The sequence below is a fragment of the Perognathus longimembris genome, chromosome 13, assembly GCF_023159225.1.
Source record: "Perognathus longimembris pacificus isolate PPM17 chromosome 13, ASM2315922v1, whole genome shotgun sequence".
In the NCBI taxonomy this organism is placed as follows: domain Eukaryota; kingdom Metazoa; phylum Chordata; class Mammalia; order Rodentia; family Heteromyidae; genus Perognathus; species Perognathus longimembris.
In genome coordinates, this window is record NC_063173.1 from 25,258,134 (window position 1) to 25,282,526 (window position 24,393).

Sequence of the window (24,393 nt, forward strand, 5' to 3'; positions counted from 1 at the left end):
CATCCCAATAGCTATGAGGTCTTACATGTTCTTTTCAGATGCATTCCACCATTTTAATTGAATATTTTGATTTATAACATAGACTTGGTTTTACATTATAAGAGTTTCTTTAGTATATTCTGGATATAAAATCTTACTTAATACATGATTTGCAATGTATTTTTCAATTTCCCAGACTGATTTCTTTTTTTTGTTTTTATTGTCAAACTGAGGTAGGTAGAGGTTACACTTTCATACCTTAGGCATTGGATACATTTCTTATATTGTTTGTTACCTCCTCCCTCATTCCCCCCGCCCCCCTCCCCATTCCCTTTCCCTGCCATGAGTTGCTCAGTTCATTTATACCAAACAGTTTAGCAAGTATTGCTTTTGTGGTTGTTTGTCTTTTTACCATGTGTCTCTCAATTTTGGTATTCCCGCCTGGTGCACAAATCAGTGTTTTCAGGCCAGCGAAGTAAATTTTTTCTTCCTGGCCAGAATCCCTGTAATTTTACCCTGTACTGTTATAACTTACTTGGGCTGTCTTTCTGGGAGTAAAATTTTCTCTGGAGTGGGAAAACTGCGATGTCCAAGGGAGCTTAGCTAGGGCTCTGCTGCTCCTCTGCCGTCTTCCCAGATGTCCCCCCAGACTGACTTCTTTTATTGCCTAGGTTCTTTCATACATAACAAAAGCTATACTTTCTTATACTCTCCAGTTCCTAATAACTCATTGTGTTTACTGTAGTTTTGGTACAGAAATTTTGGCCAAGTCTAATATCGTAAAAGTTTCCTTTGTTTCTGTTTTTCTTCATGCTGTTGTTATTTTCTTCTCTTTTAGTCTAGATTCAGGTCTCAGACTGAAACTTGGTATCTGCAGCCTCTTTTGTTCATTGGTTAGCCCTCTTCCAGCTAAGCCATGAATCCAACCAGTTTTGTTTTCTTAGAGGTTCAACATTAGGTCTTAACATTATTTAAGCTAAGGTAAATTTTTACCTGATGTGAAGGTTAAATCATCTTGCTTTGAATTATTTTGTGCTATTATCCTTTGCTCATATCATTCATTGGAAAGGCTATCCAACAGACTCTGAAGGAACTCTGCCCAAGATGAGGGAACTTGAGATCCTCATTGATGATTATTTAAATATATATTTCACGGCATATACTGTATGATTATTTGAGTATATATATATGGCTTTGGAAAAAATTGTTCAGAGTATCCAGCTCTAGGATCTTGTAAGACTCCTGAAATCATTTGTTTCAGGCCTGCCAAGACACCCACAGGCAGGAATCAAAATTTAATAAATCTAAGAGTGTTTTCGATTTCTGTTTTTTGTTTGTTTGTTTGTTTGTTTGTTTTTTGCAGGTCCTGGGTCTTGGACTAAGGGCCTGAGCTCTGTCCCTGGCTTCTTTTTGCTCAAGGCTAGCACTCTGCCACTTGAGCCACAGCGCCACTTCTGGCCGTTTTCTATATATGTGGAGCTGGGGACTCAAACCCAGGGTTTCATGTATATGAGTCAAGCACTCTTGCCATTAGGGCATATTCCCAGCCCGTAGGAGAGTTTTCATAGTAACAAAAATCCCTGTTTCCAGAATCATCATTCATAACAAGCAAAGAACATTCATATCATGACAGCTAATCACACACAAATAATTGACAAGACAGACAAGGATGCATCTCCTTCAATGCCTATGGCTCATCTGCCAGTCATATCACTTCACAACAAAATATACCCCCGTGCATCTTTGAGGAATAAGGGTCATAAAACTGTGCCCATAAAGAAGTCTTCTGGATGTTTTATTAATTTTTATATTCATTTTAGCTAAACCATAAAATTAGACATACTTTTAAAGTACTCTGTGATGTTTGAATACAACAATACATTGTGCAATGTTTAAATTATGATAAAGTTATCATGCTCAGGGTTACTTCCGTGGAATATAAAGATTTAAAATACTTTAACTTTTTTAATTGTAAAGTGAATTATTATTATCTCATGGCAAACTAATAGGAAATCATGCACTATTACTTCTCATACCTACCTAGTGATAACGAAGTATGGTTTGACTGACCTGCTGTGATTTCTCCCTCTTTATACTTTCCCCACACTCTGATAATCAGTTTTTCTCTTTTCAACTTTGATGAGACCATTTGATATTTCATATGTGAAGGAGATCATCCATTGTTATTTCTCTGTGCCAGGCAAATTGCATTTCACTTAATAATCCCAAGTTATGCCATAATTCCATTGATGACAAGATTTCATTCATTTTATGACAAGTTTAAAAGTACATATACGGAGATCCAGAGGAAGACGGCGGAGGAGCGGCTGAGTCCTTGCAGAGCTCCGTCCGATATCGTAGTTTTCCTACCTCATAGAAACTGTTTCTCCGAGAAAGACAGCCAAAGTAAGTTCTAACAGTACAGGGATTCTGAACAGGAAGGAAAAATCGACTTTGCTGGTCTGAAAACACAGATTTGAGCTCCAGGCAGCGTCCTGCCGCGCCAGCGCCGGCTCCTGCACAGTGCCGGGCACAGCCGCCCCCCGCACTCCGCACAGCTAAAGCGTTAAATACTCCAGACGGCAGCCGAGCACAGAGGACCTGACATCGCAGAGACAGTACCCCAAAAGTTATCCTCACTTGTGCCCACAGTCTAGCTTCTGGAAGGCATCCCTGTCCCCACCGCCAGAGCAAATCGCCATCTTTGCCACTGGCATAGGGTCAGACCAGACTGGAACTGAAGCGGGCCTGGGGAAAGCGAGGTCAAAAAAGCCATCTTTGAAAAGGGCAGGAGGGGCAGAATCAGTGAGAACCAGCTCCGCCCAGAAGAACGCCCCCTGCCCTGGCGGGAGGCGAGTCCGGGGCTTAGCCAGAGGTGCCCCGCCCTGCCCGACGGAATTTCTAAACTTAAAGCAAAAGCTGCGAGCAGCTACCAGGGGCACGGAAACAACAGACGGAGGAACAAACAGTTCCGGGGACAGCTAAACGGTCTCGTCACAGAGGAAGCTAATTCCCAGCCCAAAACGGAGCTGCATCCCATAGCTACCTATGCCAAGGAGGCCGCCTCCCTCAGGCAAGCAACTCTCAGCGGAGCAAAACAGGCCAGAGACGCCCCGCCCTGCTGAGTCCACAGCCTAGTCAAGACCAGGCATCAAAGGCAGCGGCCCCACAGCAGACAGAGGAGCCACAGTTCCTGAGACTGCTCACGTCCCCATCGACAGAGGACGCCCAAGGCCTGCCTGCAAGCTGTGCGAACCTCAGAGACCCACGATTGCACCAACAGGGGAGAAGGTCAGAACAGAACCACCCCTTGCCAACTGAAATCAAGTCAAACCAGCCAACCAGGAAAATAGACTGCAGTCCATTGCAGGGAAACCAGAGACTGGTTTCTTTTTCTTTTCAAACATTTTTTTAAAAACTTTTCTTTTAAATTTTTTTTTAAATTTTTTCACACCTGAAACATCATTGGCTGTTTGTTTTTTTTTTTCTGGTTTGTTGGTTTTTTGGTTGTTTTCCATTTTTACTGGTTTGTTTGATCAAGTTTTTTTTGTGTTTGTTTATTTGTTTGGGTTGTTCCTTTTCTGTTATTTTCCTTTTTATTTACTTATGCTTCCTTTTTAAATAATTTTTCTCTGTTTTGTGTATCTGTCTTCCAGTATTTTTACTTCATTTCTCTCGTTGCGTCCTCTTCCTTTAAAAATTACTTTCCTATAAATAACACCTATACCCTTTTCTGCCAACTCTCCAGTGTCTGTCATTTTATCAATGTTCTTTCTACTGACTCTACTCTTCTCCACATTTCCACGTCACTGAAACTAAACCAAAATCACCACCCCCCCAATACACTTTACTCTGTTCTCTTTACTACCTCCAACTTACCCTCCTGACCTCCAGGTTCCATTGACTCCTGGTTATTGGATAGAGGGTATCCCAGCTTAATACGAGTGAATCAAAGGGGTTCATAGAGAAAGCCAGTCCTAAAAGAACTTAATATAAAAACAAGAATTGCATATAGGGTTGTAACAGTAAATAAGTAACTACTGAATACAGGGCCCAGGATCGGATGTTATATTGAAATTGTATTCTTTAGGAACACCAAATCTAACTTTATAGACAGGTATACAAGTTATCTGTATATAATTGTGAAATTGTAAGATTTACACAACAGTGCTTGGTAAGGGCTGCTTTGGGTCTTAAAACAGTGCTCACAGGTGCTGGTAGACTAGCATTCCCAATTCAAATGGGCAGAAGAAACACAAGAAAGATGGCAAATAATGAAGTCTTATCCCCCACCCAAAACAAGCAGGAGGCAGAGCAGTCAATCAAAAACATAAAAGAAAACCCCCAAAATGCTCTACAAAGTTTACTGATAAACATGATAAATGAAAAGTTTGAATCTCTTCAGTCAATTATGTTTGAGCGTGAGGAGGCAAAGCAAAAATTAATGGAGAATTTCATGGCATCCACAAATAGATAAGTGAGCTTCAAGAGTCAAATGAAAAGATAGCTACCCAACTTAAAGATTTGAGAGACAACACTCAAAACCAAAGTAATGAAGTTAATGAAGTAAAGAAGTCCATAGAGGACCTAAGAAATGACATGGAAATCATCAGGAAAGACCAGTCAGAAGGAAAAGAGATTCGAAATCAAGTAGCTAGCCTACAGTCCCAACTAACTGAAGCAGAGGATCGAATCTCAGGAGCTGAAGATTCCTTAGATTCTATGGAGAAAGATCAAAAATCAATACAAATCCAGTCCAAGCAACAAAACAGATCGCTACAGGAGATTCAAGACACAATCAGGAAGCCCAATTTAAGGATAATAGGTATTGAGGAAAACTTGGAGAAAGAGGTTAATGGGATAGGCAACCTATTTAACAGAATATTAGCTGAGAACTTCCCAAACATCCAGAAGGAAAGGCCTATACAGATACAAGAAGCATTTAGAACCCCAAATCGACCAGACCAGAATAGGACTTCCCACCGACACATTGTGATCAAAACAGCTTCAGCAGAGTGCAAGGAAAAAATACTCAAAGCTGTTAGGGCAAAGAAAACAATCACATATAAAGGAAAAGCAATCAGAATTACCCCAGACTTCTCAGCAGAGACCATGAAAGAAAGGAGAGCCTGGAATGAAGTATACCAAACTCTAAATAAAAACAACTACCAACCAAGAATTCTGTACCCCGCCAAACTCTCCTTCATAGCCGAAGGTCAAATAAAAGTCTTCCACAATAAGGAAAAACTGAAACAATATATATCCACCAAACCAGCTTTACACAAAATCCTTAAAGATGTACTATACAGGGAAAATAATCAAGATCCCAACACAGACAGAGAAATGAACCCTAATTAGTAAACACTAGATCAAGAAATGGGAAGACACAGCTTTAAACAAGATAGTGATAATGAAAGGAACAAACGATCACCTCTCAATCCTAACTGTCAACATTAATGGACTTAATTCTCCAATCAAAAGACATAGGCTCATAACTTGGATCAAAAATCAAGATCCATCTTTCTGCTGCCTCCAAGGGACACATCTATCCAGCAAAAGTAAACATCTTCTAAAAGTGAAAGGCTGGAAACAAATCTATCAAGCAAATGGCCCCCATAAGCAGGCTGGAGTTGCAATCCTAGTATCAGACAAAATTGACTTCAAATTAAAAAAGGTAAGAAGAGACAAAGAAGGTTACTACATACTAGTAAAAGGATCTCTCCAACAGGAAGAAATAACCATCCTAAATATCTACATGCCAAATGCAGGAGCACCCAACTTCATCAAACAAACACTACTGGCTCTAGAAACATTCATAGACCCAAACACAATGATAGTGGGGGACTTTAACACTCCACTATCACCTCTGGACAGATTAACACGCCAAAAACTGAACAAAGAAACCACAGAACTAAACAATTGCATAGACCAACTAGACTTAATCGACATCTACAGAATATTCCACCCAGCAAGGACAGAATACACATTCTTTTCGGCAGCACACGGAACATACTCCAAAATAGATCACATCTTAGGGCACAAAGAAAATCTGTACAAATTCAGAAGTATCAAAATCATTCCCTGCATTCTTTCAGACCACAATGGAATAAAATTAGAGCTCAACTCATTCAGCCACCACAGAAAATCCCACAATTCATGGAGACTAAAGAACACACTGCTGAACCATCAGTGGATCATTGAAGAAATTAAAACAGAAATTCAAATGTTTATGGACTTCAACCAAGTTGAGGACACAAAGTACCAGCTCCTTTGGGACACAGCAAAGGCAGTACTCAGAGGAAAATTTATATCTCTGAATACATACATCAACAAACTGGAGAAACAGCAACTCAGTAATTTAAGGAAGCACCTTAATTTTCTGGAGAGAGAACAGCAAGCCAAACCCCAAGTCAATAGACGGAAGCAAATAATTAAAATCAAATCAGAATTAAATCAATTAGAGACGAAAAAAACCATCGAAAGAATCAACAAAACAAATAGTTGGTTCTTTGAAAAAATCAACAAGATAGACAGACCCCTGGCAAACCTGACCAAAGAACGAAGGCAGCACACTCAAATAAACAAGATAAGAGATGAAACAGGTAGCATCACCACAGAAATAACCGAAATTCAGAAAATAATAAGGGACTATTTTGCAAACCTTTATGCCAACAAATTCGAGAACTTGGAAGAAATGGATGATTTCCTAGAAAAAATTGATACCCCCAAACTCAACTATGAAGACTTAAACCTTCTAAACAGACCCATATCCAGTATTGAAATAGAAACAGCAATAAATGATCTCCCATCCAAGAAAAGCCTAGGTCTAGATGGATTCACCGCAGAATTCTACAAGGCCTTCAAAACAGAACTCACTCCAATATTTCTCAAACTCTTCAATGAAATTGAAAGAGAACGTTCACTACCAGACTCATTTTATGAAGCCAGTGTAACCCTCATCCCAAAACCAGGCAGAGACTCATCACGGAAAGAGGACTACAGACCAATCTCCCTGATGAACATAGATGCAAAAATTCTCAACAAAATTCTGGCCAATCGACTTCAACAGGTCATCAAAAAAATCATACACCACGATCAAACTGGATTCATCCCAGGGATGCAAAGCTGGTTTAATATACGCAAGTCAATTAATGTAATCCACCACATCAACGGGAGCAAGGTAAAGAACCACATGGTTTTATCGCTGGATGCGGAAAAAGCGTTCGATAAAATCCAGCACCCATTTATGCTAAAAGCCCTGGAAAAACTGGGATTCCAGGGAACATTCCTGAATATAATCACGGCAGTTTATGACAAACCAACAGCAAGCATAACTCTAAATGGTGAAAAACTAAAGCCATTCCCTTTAAAATCAGGAACAAGGCAGGGATGTCCACTCTCTCCCATGCTCTTCAACATAGTACTAGAATTCCTAGACAGATCAATTAGGCAAGAAGAGAATATAAAGGGGATCCAAATAGGAAAAGATGAAGTTAAACTTTCTCTCTTCGCAGATGACATGATCCTATACCTAAAGAATCCCATAGACTCTACCCCCAAGCTACTAGAGCTGATCCAAAACTTTGGCAAAGTTGCAGGATATAAAATAAAACTTCAAAAATCAACGGCCTTTCTCTATGCTAACAACCTGAAGACCGAGGCTGAAATCAGGAAAGCAACTCCTTTTGCAATAGCCCCCAAAAACATAAAATACCTAGGAATAACCTTAACCAAAGAAGTGAAAGACCTCTTTGAAGAGAACTTTAAAAGCTTGAAAAATGAAATTAAGTCAGAACTAAGAAAATGGAAAAACCTCCCATGCTCCTGGATTGGGAGGATTAATATAATCAAAATGGCAATATTGCCAAAGGCTATCTACAAATTCAATGCAATACCCATTAATATCCCAACACCATTCTTTAATGAAATAGAGGAAGCAATCCAGAAATTCATATGGAACAATAAAAGACCTAGAATAGCAAAAACACTCCTAAGCAGAAAGAACAGTGCTGGAGGAATTACAATACCCAACTTCAAGCTGTATTATAAAGCTATAGTAATAAAAACAGCTTGGTATTGGCACCGGAACAGGCCTGAAGACCAATGGAACAGAATTGAAGACCCAGAATTAAACCCACAGAACTACGCCTACTTAATCTTTGATAAAGGAGCTAAAACAATAGTATGGAAGAAAGATAGCCTCTTTAACAAGTGGTGCTGGCAAAACTGGCTCAACACATGCAACAAACTAAAACTAGATCCTTATATATCACCCTGCACCAAAATCAATTCCACATGGATTAAAGACCTTGAAATCAAAACAGGCACCCTGAAAACACTAAAGGAGGGAGTAGGAGAAACACTTGGGCTCCTTGGCACAGGACAGAACTTCCTTAACAAAGACCCAGAAAGGCTACAAATCAAAGAAAGGTTGGACAAATGGGACTGCATCAAACTCCAGAGCTTCTGCACGGCAAAGGACTTAGCTCTCAAGATAAACAGAAAGCCCACAGACTGGGAGAAGATCTTTACCGGACATTCAACAGACAAAGGCCTCATCTCTAAAATATATGCAGAACTAAAAAAATTACCTTCTTCCAAAACAAAACCGCAAAGAACCAATAGCCCTCTCATCAAATGGGCTAAAGACTTACAAAGAAACTTCTCTGATGAGGAAATGAGAATGGCCAATAGACATATGAAAAAATGCTCTACATCACTGGCCATAAAGGAAATGCAAATCAAAACAACATTGAGATTCCATCTCACCCCAGCAAGAATGTCATATATCAAGAAAACTAATAATAACAATTGTTGGAGGGGATGTGGCCAAAAGGGAACCCTACTTCATTGTTGGTGGGAATGTAAACTGGTTCAGCCACTCTGGCAAGCAGTATGGAGATTCCTCAGAAGGCTCAATATAGAACTCCCCTATGACCCAGCAGCCCCACTGTTGGGTATCTATCCAAAAGCCCACAAACAAAATCACAGTAATGCCACCAGCACAACAATGTTCATTGCAGCACAATTTGTCATAGCGAGAATCTGGAACCAACCCAGATGCCCCTCCATAGATGAATGGATCAGGAAAATGTGGTACATATACACAATGGAATTTTATGCCTCTATCAGAAAGAATGACATTGTTCCATTTGTAAGGAAATGGAAGGACTTGTAAAAAGTTATACTAAGTGAAGTGAGCCAGACCCAAAGAAACATGGACTCTATGGCCTCCCTTATTGGGAATAATTAGTACAGGTTTAGGCAAGACATAGCAGAGCATCACAAGGCCCAATAGCTATACCCTTAGGAGCACATAAGATGATGCTAAGTGAAATGAACTCCATGTTATGGAAACAATTGATATATCACAGTAGTAACTACTTTCAACGTCTTATGTGTATGTGTAGTTTCTATTATTGATGATGTTCTTGTATCACCTTCCTATGGTTGTACCCACACTATCTCTGTAATCTTATCTGAGTATATTGGAAACCGTGTTTACTGGTATTGGAAGTAGGAAATTCAAAGGGAATACCAAATTTGAGAGACACAGGGTAAAAAAAAGAGAAATAACTACAAAAGCAATACTTGTAAAACTGTTTGGTGTAAGTGAACTGAACACCTGGGGGGCGAGGGAAAGGGGGTGTGGGGGGCATGAGGGACAAGGCAACAAAGAGTACAAGAAATGTATCCAATGCCCAACGTATGATACTGTAACCACTCTGTACATCAGTTTGATAATAAAAATTTGAGGAAAAAAATAAAAAAAATACAAGTACATATACACACATGTATATGCACATGTATATGTATATAGGAATACATACAAACAATATGAATATATGCTCATATTCTTTTTATTATATATTATGATCTTTACGTATTCAACAAAGTAATTTATGAAAATAAATCATCTTGACAAGTTTCATCCCTTTCAACGTACTCCCACCTTCCTCCCAACCCCCACCCTCACTTTTCTTTAATTTGTACGCTATACATTGAATTGTATGACTACATTCTCTCCTACTTCCTCTCCTCATTTCTCTACCCCCCTCCCCTTGATACCAGTCCTCCCCTTTATTCATTTACCAACTGGTGAACACTTCGGTTCTTTCTATTACCTAGAGTTTGTACATACCAGCAATATGCATGTGGATGCAGACGTTGGTTCAATTTTTGACTTTCATTTCCTTTGATACATACCATTAGTGAGATTTGCAGATCATAGGTTAGTTTTGTTTTTACTTGCCTGTCCATATTGTTTTCCAGAATGGACTAATTTGTATTTCCATCATCAGGATTAGGAAAACTACTTACATGATCAGATAAAATGCGATTTACTGAAATGACCTCCAAAAAGTGGAAAAAGAGGAATAGACATCACATTTTAAAGAGATAAACTGGGAGCTAAAAGTGGATAATATATAGAGATTCAATATTAGATAAAGGAAAGGGGAAAGAAAGGAAGTCTGATTAATAATGTGTATCTGCCTGGATATTATCGCTACTTCTGAGCATCCTAGAAGGTAGCTATTATGGCTTACTTGTTAGAGTCTGTGATAATTACTAATCAGTGACTTTCATTACTGATATATGGTAATTTTATTTGTGGTTTTCTCTGGAGTTGAGCCGAACTCTGCTGATCAGAATCTTCTGCAGTTACCAGTAGATTCCACTGGCCAAATGATATAACCATAAGTGCTGTCGTCTTCCCCTTTGGTCTACAATGAGGCAGCCTAGTGTTTCTGTAGGCTTGACTTGAGGTTAATTTTATTACCATAAATAACCATCTTTGTATACATTTCGCCTGGTAACTTAGCAAGTAATTTAATCGGTTTCATCATACCATTTTCATACATGCCTACAAAATATTTAAATTATATTTACGCACACTATTTTTCCCTCTCTTTTTCCTTTTTCAAACACTCCCCATTTCATATTCATGTCACCTATTCTGGAAAGTGGGGGTCTATATTCCTCATAAGAGACAGAACATGTGATATTTGTTTATTTTTTCAGGATGTTATATTTCACTTCATATGAGCAGCCCCAGTTCTTTCCACTTTCCTGTAGTCATTTTTTTATGTCTGCACAATTGAATGTATCACAATTTATTTGTCTATTTTAGGCTGATGAATACATGGCCTGATTTCATCGTGTTGCAATCATCAATATAGTTACTATGAACATGGATTTATAGATATATTTATTGTATATTGACATGTTCCTTCAGATAAATGCCTAGGAATATCTGAGATAGATAGATAGATTTCAGTATTATATGGTGTTATATTATTGGGGTTGTTTAGTAGCACACATACTGGTTTTCACAGTGGCTATATAATGTACACTCATACCAACAGTGTGTAGGAGCTCCTCTTTCCCCACTTCCTTCCCAGAATTGCACGTCAGTTGAGATGGAATCTCAACTCCATTTTGATCTTCATTTTCCAATTCTTAGCCAGCTCAGTAAGACAAAGTATCTGGGAGAAACATGACTCACTGGCTTCTGCTACCTCATTTGTCAGTGGAGACTCAGAAAAAGAAATCACAAGGCTAGAAAGAGATACTTAAGCATCGAGGTTTAATAGGAGTGAGACCTCTACATGGCAGAGTAGTATCCTGGGGAGATGATCAATCTGGAAAGTTCTTCACTTCAACCTCTTTAAATCCACTTAATAATAACAATTAAAAAATTAACTCTAGTGTGGACACAGGTGCCACACCCTTTTACTGCAGTCTATTCAGGAGGCTAAGATCTAGGATCACACTTCAACGCCAACCCCAGCAGGAAAATCCATAGCACTCTTATCTCCCAACTAACCATGAGAAAATCTGGAAGTGCTCCTCGAGATAAATGGTAAAACATTAGCCTTGAGATCAAAGCCCAGAGACAGTACTCAGGCCATGAGTTCAAGGCCCAGAACCCACACAAAAGCAATTTTCATCTCTTAAAACATAAGTATGGACTTGATATTTGTTCTAGGCATAAAGCTTTCACTTCTGTTGTGCATAATCCATGCATATACAGCAGCCAGTCTAGTGCAATATCCCTGATCCGCATTGCAACCCTTAAAGTCGTGATATACAGGTTGAATTCCTTAATAGCTTTGTGTTCTGACATGTAGTGTAGAAGATAAAATGCAGATTTCTAGGCATTTGTATGTACACGGAAGCTAGTGAAAAGCAAAGAGGAATGAAAAGGAAGGAAGGAAGGAAGGAAGGAAGGAAGGAAGGAAGGAAGGAAGGAAGGAAGGAAGGAAGGAAGGCAAAGAATAAAGGAAGGGGGTGAGGAAGCGAGGGAGGGAGGGACTGGAGGGACATGGAGAGGGAGCCATGAAGGGAAAAAAGGAAGGGAGGAAAAGAACAAAGAAGGAAGGAAAGGAAAATCAAAGCTAAGGGAGAATAAGTAAAAACAGGAAATAGTAAGTCATGGAGAATGGAGTTATGGGAGCCTATCAACTTGTAAACATTTTCCTGTCATTTGGAATAAAGCTAGAGTAATGAATGCCTTTCTGTATGATGAATACTGAAACATTAAGTGCATCAGGACAGGGTGCACTTTGAAGGGCAAAGGCCCAATGGTGCACTTAAATACTGAATTATAAGGACCCAAATGCAAGCTAATATCACTTGATATTTCTACCTGAGAGTACTGCAGTTACTCGAAGGCAGGTGGACTGAGTGAGATGGGATGACGGGGGCAGATATGGGTGTGAGTATAGGGTAGATGCCAAAAATCATCTCAGTGAAGGATTATGACTCAGTTAGCTCTGGTCTCTGATTTGTTTCCAGCACAGATAAAGAAAATATGGGTTGTGTGCAGTCTTCATAAGCCTCACTTGATCCCAAGCTTTCCATAAGATCTTGTCATCTCTTCAATTTCCAAAAAGACTGCACTCAGGGCTGGGGATATAGCCTAGTGGCAAGAGTGCCTGCCTCGGATACACGAGGCCCTAGGTTCGATTCCCCAGCACCACATATGCAGAAAACGGCCAGAAGCGGCGCTGTGGTTCAGGTGGCAGAGTGCTAGCCTTGAGCGGGAAGAAGCCAGGGACAGTGCTCAGGCCCTGAGTCCAAGGCCCAGGACTGGCAAAAAAAAAAAAAGAAAAAAAAGACTGCACTCAGCCTGAGAAAGGTTCTTCCTCTCCACAAGAGGTTACATCGTCAACACTGAACAGGAAAATGTAAGAACAGTAAGGACTTATTTCAGTTACATAAAGATATCCAGTTATGATATTTGGTCTCAGTTGACATCTCTGTTTTCAAGATGAGGTGCTGTATTCAGTTTTTATGAGAAAAGTGAGAAATAGAAGGTTCCTTCTGAAAACTGAGTAACTGTCCCTCCTTCCCTGGATATTCAAAGTGATGTCAACCACATTTTCCTTGTATCTAGCTCATATGCCCTGATTTGCCCTTTCATTTCCATTCGCATCTGTTTTGTTGAAGATAGTGCTAATTCCTAATGATCATCTAAAAGGAAATATGTTTGAATATCTTGTTTCCCAGATCTGATACCATATAAGACATGTTTAGTCGGTTCTCTAAATATACTTCATTGCACTTCTCATATATCATGGATAAAAGAAATTGACAGCTCAAATTGTAATGACTGAGGAGGCCTTCAGTATTATCTCTCATGTAGGATAGGACTCAGGGGAAAGTGACAACCCCATGGTGAAGCCATTGGGAGCAGAGAAATGTGAAGCAGAATTTCTGCAGTAGAGGGTAGGCCACGTTGCCAGAGAGAGTGCAGCCATAGCTCTATCTGGCATAGGAGAAGTTGACCAAGCAGCTTTAGCAATGCATCACCACCAAATCCCAGGTTAGTAAAAGTGAAATTGATGGGGAAAAAAAAGTCCCCACCCTCTGTCCTTCAGTATGCTAATGGTGCTGTCCAATGCTCCACTAAAACCCATACAGAAGGGAAAGTGTTCTATAAAAACCACACTCTTGGGTAGCCAAAGATAACAGGGAGGTTGGAAACAATTTTTTCATGGAACATGAGAATAGCCTTTACATCTTCTCTGATTTCCTACTACATGAGTTCTAACTATAATTGAAATGTTTCTCATCCCATTTCCACTACAGCTATTATTTCTGGCTCACAGTTGATTTCTCTTTGGTCACTTAATAGAGTTTTCACCATCTTTACAAAAAGGACTTCAAAACTGGAATACATCTGACAAATGCAAACTGTACTTTTTACTTATTAGAAAGCAAGGATGACTACTTCCATTCTGGACCATTACATAAGGTCCTTGACAAAAGGTTTGTAAGGTGTAGTCTGGATGCTCTGCTGAATCTTACATGGGGGCTTTGTTGTTCCCATTCCCCAATCACAAAGGATGTTCATCAACATCATAGGGTAAACAGTATTTCAAGCAAGTCAACACCCAGGCTAGGGAAGAAAAAAATGTGAATAAAGGGCATACAACTTCTGTTTATCAATGACCTTGAAGTGGCTGTATGTCTCTTCCTTCTGTCATTACAATGAAGATGCAATGGAAAAGCAGATCAATTACTCCATTAACATATCAAAACAGAACTCCCAACATGCAGAAAAAGTGACTGGCTACTGGGGGACTTCAGTTGACTGAAGAGCCCCTGTTATTCTCTCAAGTACTGTGGTCACATAAAAATATTTTGGGAATTCCTGAGAAACAATGAACTGGACAGAAAACAGAAAGAACACTGCACAACACACCAGTGGACCAGGACATGCTGTGAAGGGTGTTCTTCTTGATGAGATCCCACAAAAATCGTCTTATGTGTTTTACATGGAGTTTCTCCCAACATGGGTTGAAATAGCAAAATGCATGGTCTATGGAACAAATGCTCAGTGTAAAGGAGTGGCAGTTAATGGGATATACATGATTTTCTTCCTTATAGAACTTCATATTAGCAAATGGGAATGTGGCTTAGCCATAGAGTGCTTGCAGCATGCATGAAGTCCTGGGTTCGATTCCTCAGCACAGCATAAACAGAAAAAGGCAGAAGTGACACTGTGGCTCAAGTGGTAGAGTGCTAGCCTTGAGCAAAAAGAAGACAGGGACAGTGCTCAGGCCCTGAGTATAAGCCCCAGGACTTGCAAGAGAAAAAAAAAATGAAGATCCCAGATTCATAACTCTGCCTGTCTGTCCTGTATCCCATCTGCAACCGGTGCTGCCGCCCAAGACATGCATCATCCTTGATGTGTGTGCTGCTCTGGGTCCTACCAGTGCCATTTTCTTCTTTGCATTCTCATTACTGCCCAAGTGTTTCTGTCTTTTATTATGGGAATCAGTGTGAGTTAAGTAGACTCTCTGCTGATGGATACTTGCTGCTTCTGTTTGTGATTGTCTCAGGGTCCAGCCTGGCAATGACTGTAAGGATGTGCTGTGGTTCTCCATGGATGTCAATGACCAGGTTGTATGTGAGTGTCCTGCTCTTGCTGCTGGTCTAAACCTTCTGTGAACTGTACGTTCCAATTTTTTCCTTACTAAAACTTGTGCCTTCTATTGATATCCACCACTTCTACTATTATCTTACAGAGCTTTTAGATTAACTAGCCTCTGTTAATAGCAGTGCCAACCCTGAGATTTACTTCTTTGTGGGCTCCTTCAGGCAGTGGCACAGGAAGAACCTTTAGCAAGTTCTGCAGAGGGCTCTGCAGGCCACTCCTGAAGACAATGAATGCAGAGAAAGCCTTTCTCAGGGGACCCTGAAGATGTCAGCACAGAGTGCAGCCATGAAAAACAACTTCTGCCCTGGTTTTTAGATGTGGCTTTGTGGGTTAGTCTGGCCATAACACAACTGACAGTTATTTCTCCTGTCTCAGACTATTTCTCTGAAATATCTCAGTAATTCCTTAGTATCATCAAATGAATGCAGTTTTCCCAGCTTTTCTCAGAGATGTTATTTTGATGAAAGTAGATATCTACATAAATATATATGAACAAAGCTCTGTTACATTTTCTAATATTTTCTTACTCAGCACTTTTTAGATTTAGTTACAAATCAATAGGGAGAATTCTCCTATACACCACAAAACCCAGTTCATAGGGCTGAGATTACGGAGTGCTTGCCTAGCATGCACAAAGCCCTGGCTTAAACTCCTCAGCACCACATAAACAGAAAAAGCCAGAACTAACCCTGTGGCTCAGGAGCTACAGTGCTATCCTTGATCAAATAGAAGCCAAGGATAATGCTCAGGAGCTGAGTCCAAGTCCCAGGACTGGCATCAAAAATATCTGCGTATAATTTTCTTATCCACAGCAGTTGTTCAGACATTTTCCCTCCATATTCCTATGGGAATATGTACTGTGTTTAAAGCACTGAGCCTCGGAAAGGTTGGGTTTCTAAAGGAAGAAAGTATGTATTCTACAGCAGATGGTCATGTATGACATGCAGGGGTTCAACTCAGAGGAAACAAAGCAAGTCACAAATGGGTGAAGCAAGCCATTTACAAAAACAGAAATTCACAGTCAGCCTGACCTAATACAAATTTCATTTTTAATAATTGTTGCCATGTATCCCTAATAACAACTAAGCAAGCATGAGCAGGCAAAAACAATCCAATACTCAATCCTAAGTGGAGCAACCTGACAGTTACCATGGTATTTCTATATTTACTACTATGATATTTCGATAATTTATTACTATGATCAATTTCACAATTCATTACTATGATTGCTACGTCGAAACAAAGAGGAGCAAAGGCTACATCTATCTTTAAATATCAAACTTTCAGGAACTATTCTCATGGATGTGGGTGCAGTCCTCTAACATGGAGTCACAAAAATGGAGTTACAATAACAATAACAAATGCTGGAGGGGATGTGGCCAAAAGGGAAACCTACTACATTATTGGTGGGAATATAAACTTGTTCAGCCACTATTGAAAGTGGTATTGAGGTTCCTCAAAAGGCTAAACATAGGGACCAACTACGACCCAGCAACCCCACTCTTGGGCAACTACCAAAAAGTCCACAAACAAGAACACACTAAAGCCATCAGCACAACAAAGTCCATTGCAACAGAATTTGTCTTTGCCAAAGTATGGAATCAAACCAAATGCCCCTCAGTAGATGAATGGATCAGAAAAATGTGGTATATATACACAATGGATTTTATTCCTCTATCAGAAAGAATGACATTGCCCCATTTGTAAGGAAATGGAAAGGCTTGGAAAAAATTACACAAAGTGAAGTGAGCCAGACCCAAAAAATATGGACTCTATAGTTTCCCTCATCGGGAACAATTAGTACAGGTTTAGGCTATTCACAGAAGAGGATAACAAGAGCCCAATAGCTATGCCCTATGAACACTTAAGATGATGCTGAGTGAAATGAACACCATGTTATGGAAACAAGTTTTATAACACTGTTGAAATTATTTTAAACATGCCAGGTGAAAACATAGCTTTTCTTTGGTTTCTCTTGTATTACCTTCTTATGGTTGTACTCCAACTATCACTGTATCTCATCTGAGTACCCTGAATATTGTATATTCATGTATTAGAACTAAGGAATGAAAATGGAATATCAAAATCGAGAGACAAAGGATAAAAACTCAAACGATTCTAAAAGGAATACTTTTAAAACCATTTGGTGTAAACCAACTGTACAGCACATGGGGGGAGAAAGAAAGGGGGAGTGGGGAGACAGGGGGAAAATTGAGGGAGGAGGTAACAAGTTGAACTCACTGTTATTGCCTTACATGTGAAACTGTAACCCCTCTGTGCTTCACTTTGACAATGAAGAGGAAAAAAATGGAGTTATAGAAGCTAAGAGTAAACTCTAAGACAGTGAAATGTTCCAAGCCCTTTTGGGCTTGAGCCTGGGGAACTACACTTTTCCTTCTCACACTTGATATCAAATTAATTGTCAGCATCGTTGCGAGCAAAATTAAAGCACTTAATTGGATGGTTTAGCATGCCTATCCAAGAGTATAAGTCAAATCCATAACTCTGCTACAATAAACCCACCAACCGACAAACAAATAAACAAATAAATAAATAATGCAACTGAACCTTTTCTACCCACAGTCAAAAAAATCTGGCACATAGACACAATGCAATTCTAAGCCTCTATCAGAAAGAAAGACACTGCCCCTTTCATAAGGAAATGGAAGAACTTGAGAAAAAATTAAACTGTGAAGTGAGGCAGACCCAAAGAAATATAGATTCTACCGTTTTCCTCATTGGTAATAATTAGTAGATGTCTAGGATAGTCAGCAGACGATCAAAATAGCTCAACACATAAGATGATGCTAAATGAAATGAACTCCAGGTTATGGAAATAAGTGGCTTATGATTTTTGTTGCTGTTGGAAAAGTAACATTTGAAATTATGCCACTTTCTTTTGTATTTTTTTTCACAGGATTTTACCCTTGATATCACTGTTAATGATTTCATTATCCTGGGTAATATATATATATATATACACATATACATACATGTATATATATAACATACATTATGTACAGGAATACATTGGAATATATATATATATATATATATATATATATATATGAACTAGGGAAGGAGAATATCAAAAATGAGAGACAGAGGCTGCGAATATGGCCTAGTGGCAAGAGTGCTTGCTTCCTACACCTAAAGCTCTTGGTTCGATTCCCCAGCAGCACATATATGGAAAACGGCAAGAAGGGGAGCTGTGGCTCAGGTGGCAGAGTGCTAGCCTTGAGCTGGAAGAAGCCAGGGATGGTGCTCAGGCCCTGAGTCCAAGGCCCAGGACTGGCCAAAAAAAAAAAAAAAAAAAAAAAAAGGAGAGACAGACTACCATAGCTTGTTACTTGAAGACTCTGACCCCAAGTTTGCTCAATTCATCACCACCTTAGTTCATTTACAGGAAACACATTTGCATGTGCAGAAATATATTCACTGACATTCTCAGCCTAGCCAAATCACACTCTCACTCTGCTACCATGCGACAGGTTTGCTGCTAGAACACCTCATTCTCCGTCTATCCCCATCTCTGTCCCCAGCTCCTTGACTTCTGTCCATCTTAGTAGAACTGTAGGCTGAACACACTCAATGCTATAAACAACCACCATGCCTGGCCACCCTGTGGCCCCACTGGAACCACTGCTAACACTGAAGACACATACTATCTGCCATGCAAATGTGTTATTTATGCCCTTTCCTTGCTGAACACCTTAGAAATGGGCTGTGATGGTGTTTGGTTTGGTTTGGTTTTTGCCAGTCGTGGGGCTTGAACTCAGGGCCTCAGCACTGTCCTTGGCTTCTTTTAGTTCAAGGCTAGCACTCTACCACTTGAGCCACAGTGCCACCTCTGGCCTTTTCTGTATATATGGTGCTGTGGAGTCCAACACAGGGCTTCATGTATAGGAGGCCAAAACTTTACCACTAGGCCATATTCCCAGCCCTGTGATGGGGTTTGGTATAATCTGTTTGTCTTGTTGGTTGGAGTTAACAGGTGTATTTCTCAGTGAAGCATGTCTGATTTCTTTTTGCTGCTGTTTCTTTTTTTTTTCTTCTTTATTGTCAAAGTGATGTACAGAGGGGTTATACTTTCTTTTGTATGACAGTGAGTACATTACTTATCCAACTTCTTATCTCCTTCCTGTTTTTTCCCCACATTGGCCCTCCCCATTTTCCTCTCCACACAATGAGTTGTACAGTTGGTTTACACCATATGGTTTTGTAAGTATGGCTTTTGCATTGGTTTGTATTTTTATCCTTTGTCTCTCAATTTTGGTATTCCCTTTCCATTCCCTAGTTCTAATAAATATATATACAATACCCAGGGTATTAAAAATCAGTTACCCGTGATAGGAATGTGAGGGGGAAAAAGGTATGGTTTCATATGATGTATTGCTCCTCCATGACTCGTCCCTCAGCAGCAGTTGATGCCTCAGTTTGGACTCACAAGGATTCTGATGTACTCCTTCACCATTGTTGGTCTGTTAATAGCTGTGCCGTTCTCATCACTTCTTCCCTTATTGGCTCCTTTAGGAAGCAGCTGCGGCAGACATTCATGCTACTTCTTTTTCAGAGGACTCTGCAAGACACTGGAATGTGTGGGTGACAGTGGAGGCAGCCTTGCTCAGGAAGCACTGGCACTGTGGGGAAGCAGAATGGAACAGTGATGAAGGTCACCCTTCCTGGCAAGAAACAGATCTTTAGAGCCAATGCTGCCTTTTCTACTTGACATCCATCTGTTCTTCTCTCAACCTTATATCTCTGAAATATGTCAGGGGCACTCATATTGCCTTCCAATCCATTTTTGGAACTTTATTCTCAGTGCTCGGAATCAAACCTACGGCTTCACATATAAGAAGCCAGTTCGCAACCACTGAACTATTATCACCAGCCAATCTTACTAACTTTTTGGTTTATTTCAAGTTAATGCCCAGTATCAACCCTAGGGCTTTTTAAATTTCAATTGCATTTTTAGGCTGCTTTTCAAGACATTTTAAGGATTCATGTAGTTTGAAAGAGTGCCTCTATGCTTCTTGACATTGACAACAAATTGCTCAGATTTATCTTCCTCTGAATAGCTCTTCATGAATTATTTTTCTTTGAAATTCTCTTCAGAAAATTTCAGACACAGAAAAGAATCTGTGTCCAGCAAAACTGATGTTGCAACAGGAAGTTCTGTCATGACTATACTTCCTGGAGGAGATGCTTGGATTTCTTCAATTTTATGTGCACTCAATTTTATGAAGTGTAATTTTGTTTATAACCTCTGACATATTAGTTCATGCATCGATTCATATAACCACTATCGGATTCAAATATGGAACTTTGCCTTCATTCAAGAAATGCTTTGAGGCTATTTGTTTGTCATTACGCATACCATCTTAATGCCCACATCCATGTTGCCACCGACCTACTCATCTCCATTATTTTTCACAAGACAAATGCCATTTTAAAAGAATCATATAGTACCTAATCTTTTGAGTTCAAAATCCATCCAATTTCTTACAAGTTATCAATGGTTTTCTATTTCTTTGTTTCTCAAGTACTGATTATTATTCTATTTGTCAACAAAATGTTTTCATTTAATATTCAGAAGTAGAAGACATTTGTTTGTATTCCATTTTTCCTATACAAAGAAAGCAACTATACACATTTATATATGAGTTTTAAATTGATTATTATTGAAAGGCATGATCATTAAAGACAATTTTCTCTTCATTGTCATGTTTTGACACATGTTTTCAACATACTATTATTAAATCAAGCTGTTATCATATGTTTTACCTCCTTTATGAATTATATGTCTGGTGAGACATGTGAGATTTACCATTACTTGGTGTGAGATATATTATTGTTGATTGCACTAACACCATTGTCTGACATTCTGGAACACCATACCATCCTGCCTTTCCTGCTCCCTTAACCGCTGCTCATTTTCAAGGTTTTTGTAGTATACTAACCCGTAGCTAGAGTTTATTATATACTAAATTCTCTTGTGCATGTCTGTACAGTCAATGTATCTGTTTATGCCTTCACATTGTCTTTCTATATCTATTTACTTTTGTGGGAATTTTAGCCTGTCCTTTGAGAATTAGCTCAAAGGAGCCATTGTCTTCTTCTTCACATTGAAACTTCAATACCTGTTATACAGTAGGTAAATGCTAGGTTAACAGGAATACAAAACTGAAATGCCAAGGACTGGATAGTTTAAACACAGAAGGTGATTGCTCACTTCTCAGAAGCTATCAATCTGAGATGAGGATCTTGGCAGTCATCCTTCTTTTGATGTCTGTCTTCCTAGATTTTTTGATGGCATCTCTCCCTGTTTCTAACCCTTATATTTTCCCCCTAAACTGTGCTTTTTATACAAATACAAGACATACTACACTCGGGACTATGTTAATAATCTCCAATTAAGATAATCACCTCTTGCTCAGTTATGTTTCAAAATATCACTATTTTCTGAGGTTCTGAAGGTTTTAATCCATAATTTTGAAGAGAACACAGGTTAGACCATCACAACGTCATTACAGAAAAAAGCATTGAAGACATTTTCTGGATATTTAAAATACATTATCATTCAAATGATATTTTTTTAATGACCAACATACTAGGTGCTGGTGGCTCACTCCTGTCTTCCTAGCCACTTGAGGAGTTGAGCACTGAAGATCTCAGCTCCAAGTTCAGAACAGGCAGACCAATGTAAGAAACTCTTACCTCAAATTAATCAATAAAAAACTGGAGGAGGAGGTGTGTGGCTCAAGTGGTAGTTCATGAGCCTTGTGTGAAAAGTTAAATGAGAGCCTGAGGCCCTGGGCTCAAGCCCCCCTAACTGGCACACAAACAGGCTATATTGTCTGTGCCATAATGTTTTTTAGAAAATAGAATCATAAAAGCTAACACTTGAAAATGTAATATTTATACTAGACAAAAATTGGTCTGGGAATATGGCCTAGTGGCAAGAGTGCTGGCCTTGTATACATGAAGCCCTGGGTTCAATTCCCTAGCACCACATAAAAAGGAAACGGCCAGAAGTGGTGCTGTGGCTCAAATGGCAGAGTGCTAGCCTTGAGCAAAAAGAAGCCAGGGACCATGCTCAGGCCCTAAGTCCAAGCAAAGAACTGGCAAAAAAAAAAAAAAACCTGAAAGCTTAAGTAGAAGAATAAGTAAGTAATTGCTTTGGGAGCATAACAATGCTCCTATGAAACACTGTTAATATGAATAAAATAAGAGCAGAACTATAATAATGTAATAGCATAACAGCTACTGCTCAAAGCTAATATACATAAATAAGAAATAGGAAAGAAGGTTTGGGGGTGCAGCTCAGATCACAGAGAGACAGCTAATGAGTAACAGCATCAGATAACAAGTTTGAGTGTTGTCTCAGATGAAAGAAAAAAAAAAACCATAAAAGGAATTGCAATGGGGAGGGGGGGAATGAGGGACAAGGCAACAAACAGTACAAGAAATGTATCCAAGGCCCAACGTATGATACTGTAACCTCTCTGTACATAAGTTTGATAATAAAAATTAGAGAAAAAAAAAAGAAATGTATCCAACGCCTAATGTAAAAAACTGTAACCTCTCTGTAATTCCGTTTGATAATAAAATATATATTAAAAAATAAATAAATAAGGGCTGGGGATATAGCCTAGTGGCAAGAGTGCCTGCCTCGGATACACGAGGCCCTAGGTTCGATTCCCCAGCACCACATATACAGAAAATGGCCAGAAGCGGCGCTGTGGCTCAAGTGGCAGAGTGCTAGCCTTGAGCGGGAAGAAGCCAGGGACAGTGCTCAGGCCCTGAGTCCAAGGCCCAGGACTGGCCAAATAAATAAATAAATAAATAAATAAATAAATAAATAAAATCACAAAAAAAGAAAAAAAGAATTGAAAGTAGAAGCATCTTAACAATAGGATTCAAAGAATATGTATGAAGAAATAGTGTTACATTGAGAATAGGAAAGAAAAAAGGAAGCCAGGCTATTGTGAATCTTGAGTAACAACATGATACTCTTTATTCTTCAATTTTAAAGCCTCAAAGCAAACCTGACTGCTGCCTATGCTCACAGATGGAAACCTAAGGCTCCAGAAAAGCAATAGCTTACAGAAAGGTAGAAGATAAAGGGAGAGGCTCAGATTGGGCTTATGTCCAGAAATACCTTAGCTTCTTTTCCGAAACCTCCATCCTGCTTTCCAGAGGAGCTGAACATGTTTACATTCCTATACAGGGTTCCTTCTTTGAACTTACATGAGCTATAAGAAGAAGCACTCATTTTTTTTGCATTGTAGGTCAGGTGGCAGATGAAACTCACAAACCAAAAACACTTACAAGGAAGGGGATCAATTGAGGTGGGGATAGACACATGTTGAGAAACAGTAGGAAAATATCACTTCTGTTCAGAGTATCTCTTGAAAAACGTGGCTCACTGGATTCTGCTACCAGATTGGTCAGTTATGTCTCAGAACAAGAAATTACAAGGCTGTGCTTCATCTAGAAAGGAGATCCTTAAGCATCAAGGTTCAACAGGAGTGAGACCTCTGCTGGGCAGAGTGGTGTCCTTGGGAGATTTTCAACCCAGGAAGTTCTTCAATTCAACTTCTTTTAAATCTACTTAAATCAATTTTTAAAATTAACTCTAGTGTGGGCACTGTTGCCACATACCTGTAGCCATATCACACTTGAACACCAACGCACACAGGAAAGGCCAATCAAGCACCATAAAGACTGGAAATGAAACTCTGAAAAAAGGGGCTGAACACGACTCTTGAGATTAAAGCCCAAGGACACTGCTCAGGCCATGAGCCTGAAACTAGACAAAACCTAGACCAAAAAAATTTTTCAACTCTAAAAACATACTTATATGCTTGATACTTATACTAGGCATAATGCTTTTACTTCTTTTTTTGGGGGGGTACGGGAGGTCTGCATCTCGAGATTGAGACTCAAGACTGCAGCAACAGTTT

At 39.4% G+C, this 24,393-nt stretch overlaps 1 long non-coding RNA gene across 1 annotated transcript in view; it reads right to left on the reverse strand.

The window, feature by feature from the left end:
- LOC125361821 overlaps positions 1 to 24,393 on the reverse strand; it is a 28,207-nt gene that overhangs the window by 1,012 nt on the left and 2,802 nt on the right. The window contains exon 2 of the long non-coding RNA XR_007212996.1: positions 19,772 to 20,067. This is a non-coding gene — a long non-coding RNA (uncharacterized LOC125361821). The remainder of the gene's footprint in view (positions 1 to 19,771; positions 20,068 to 24,393) is intronic.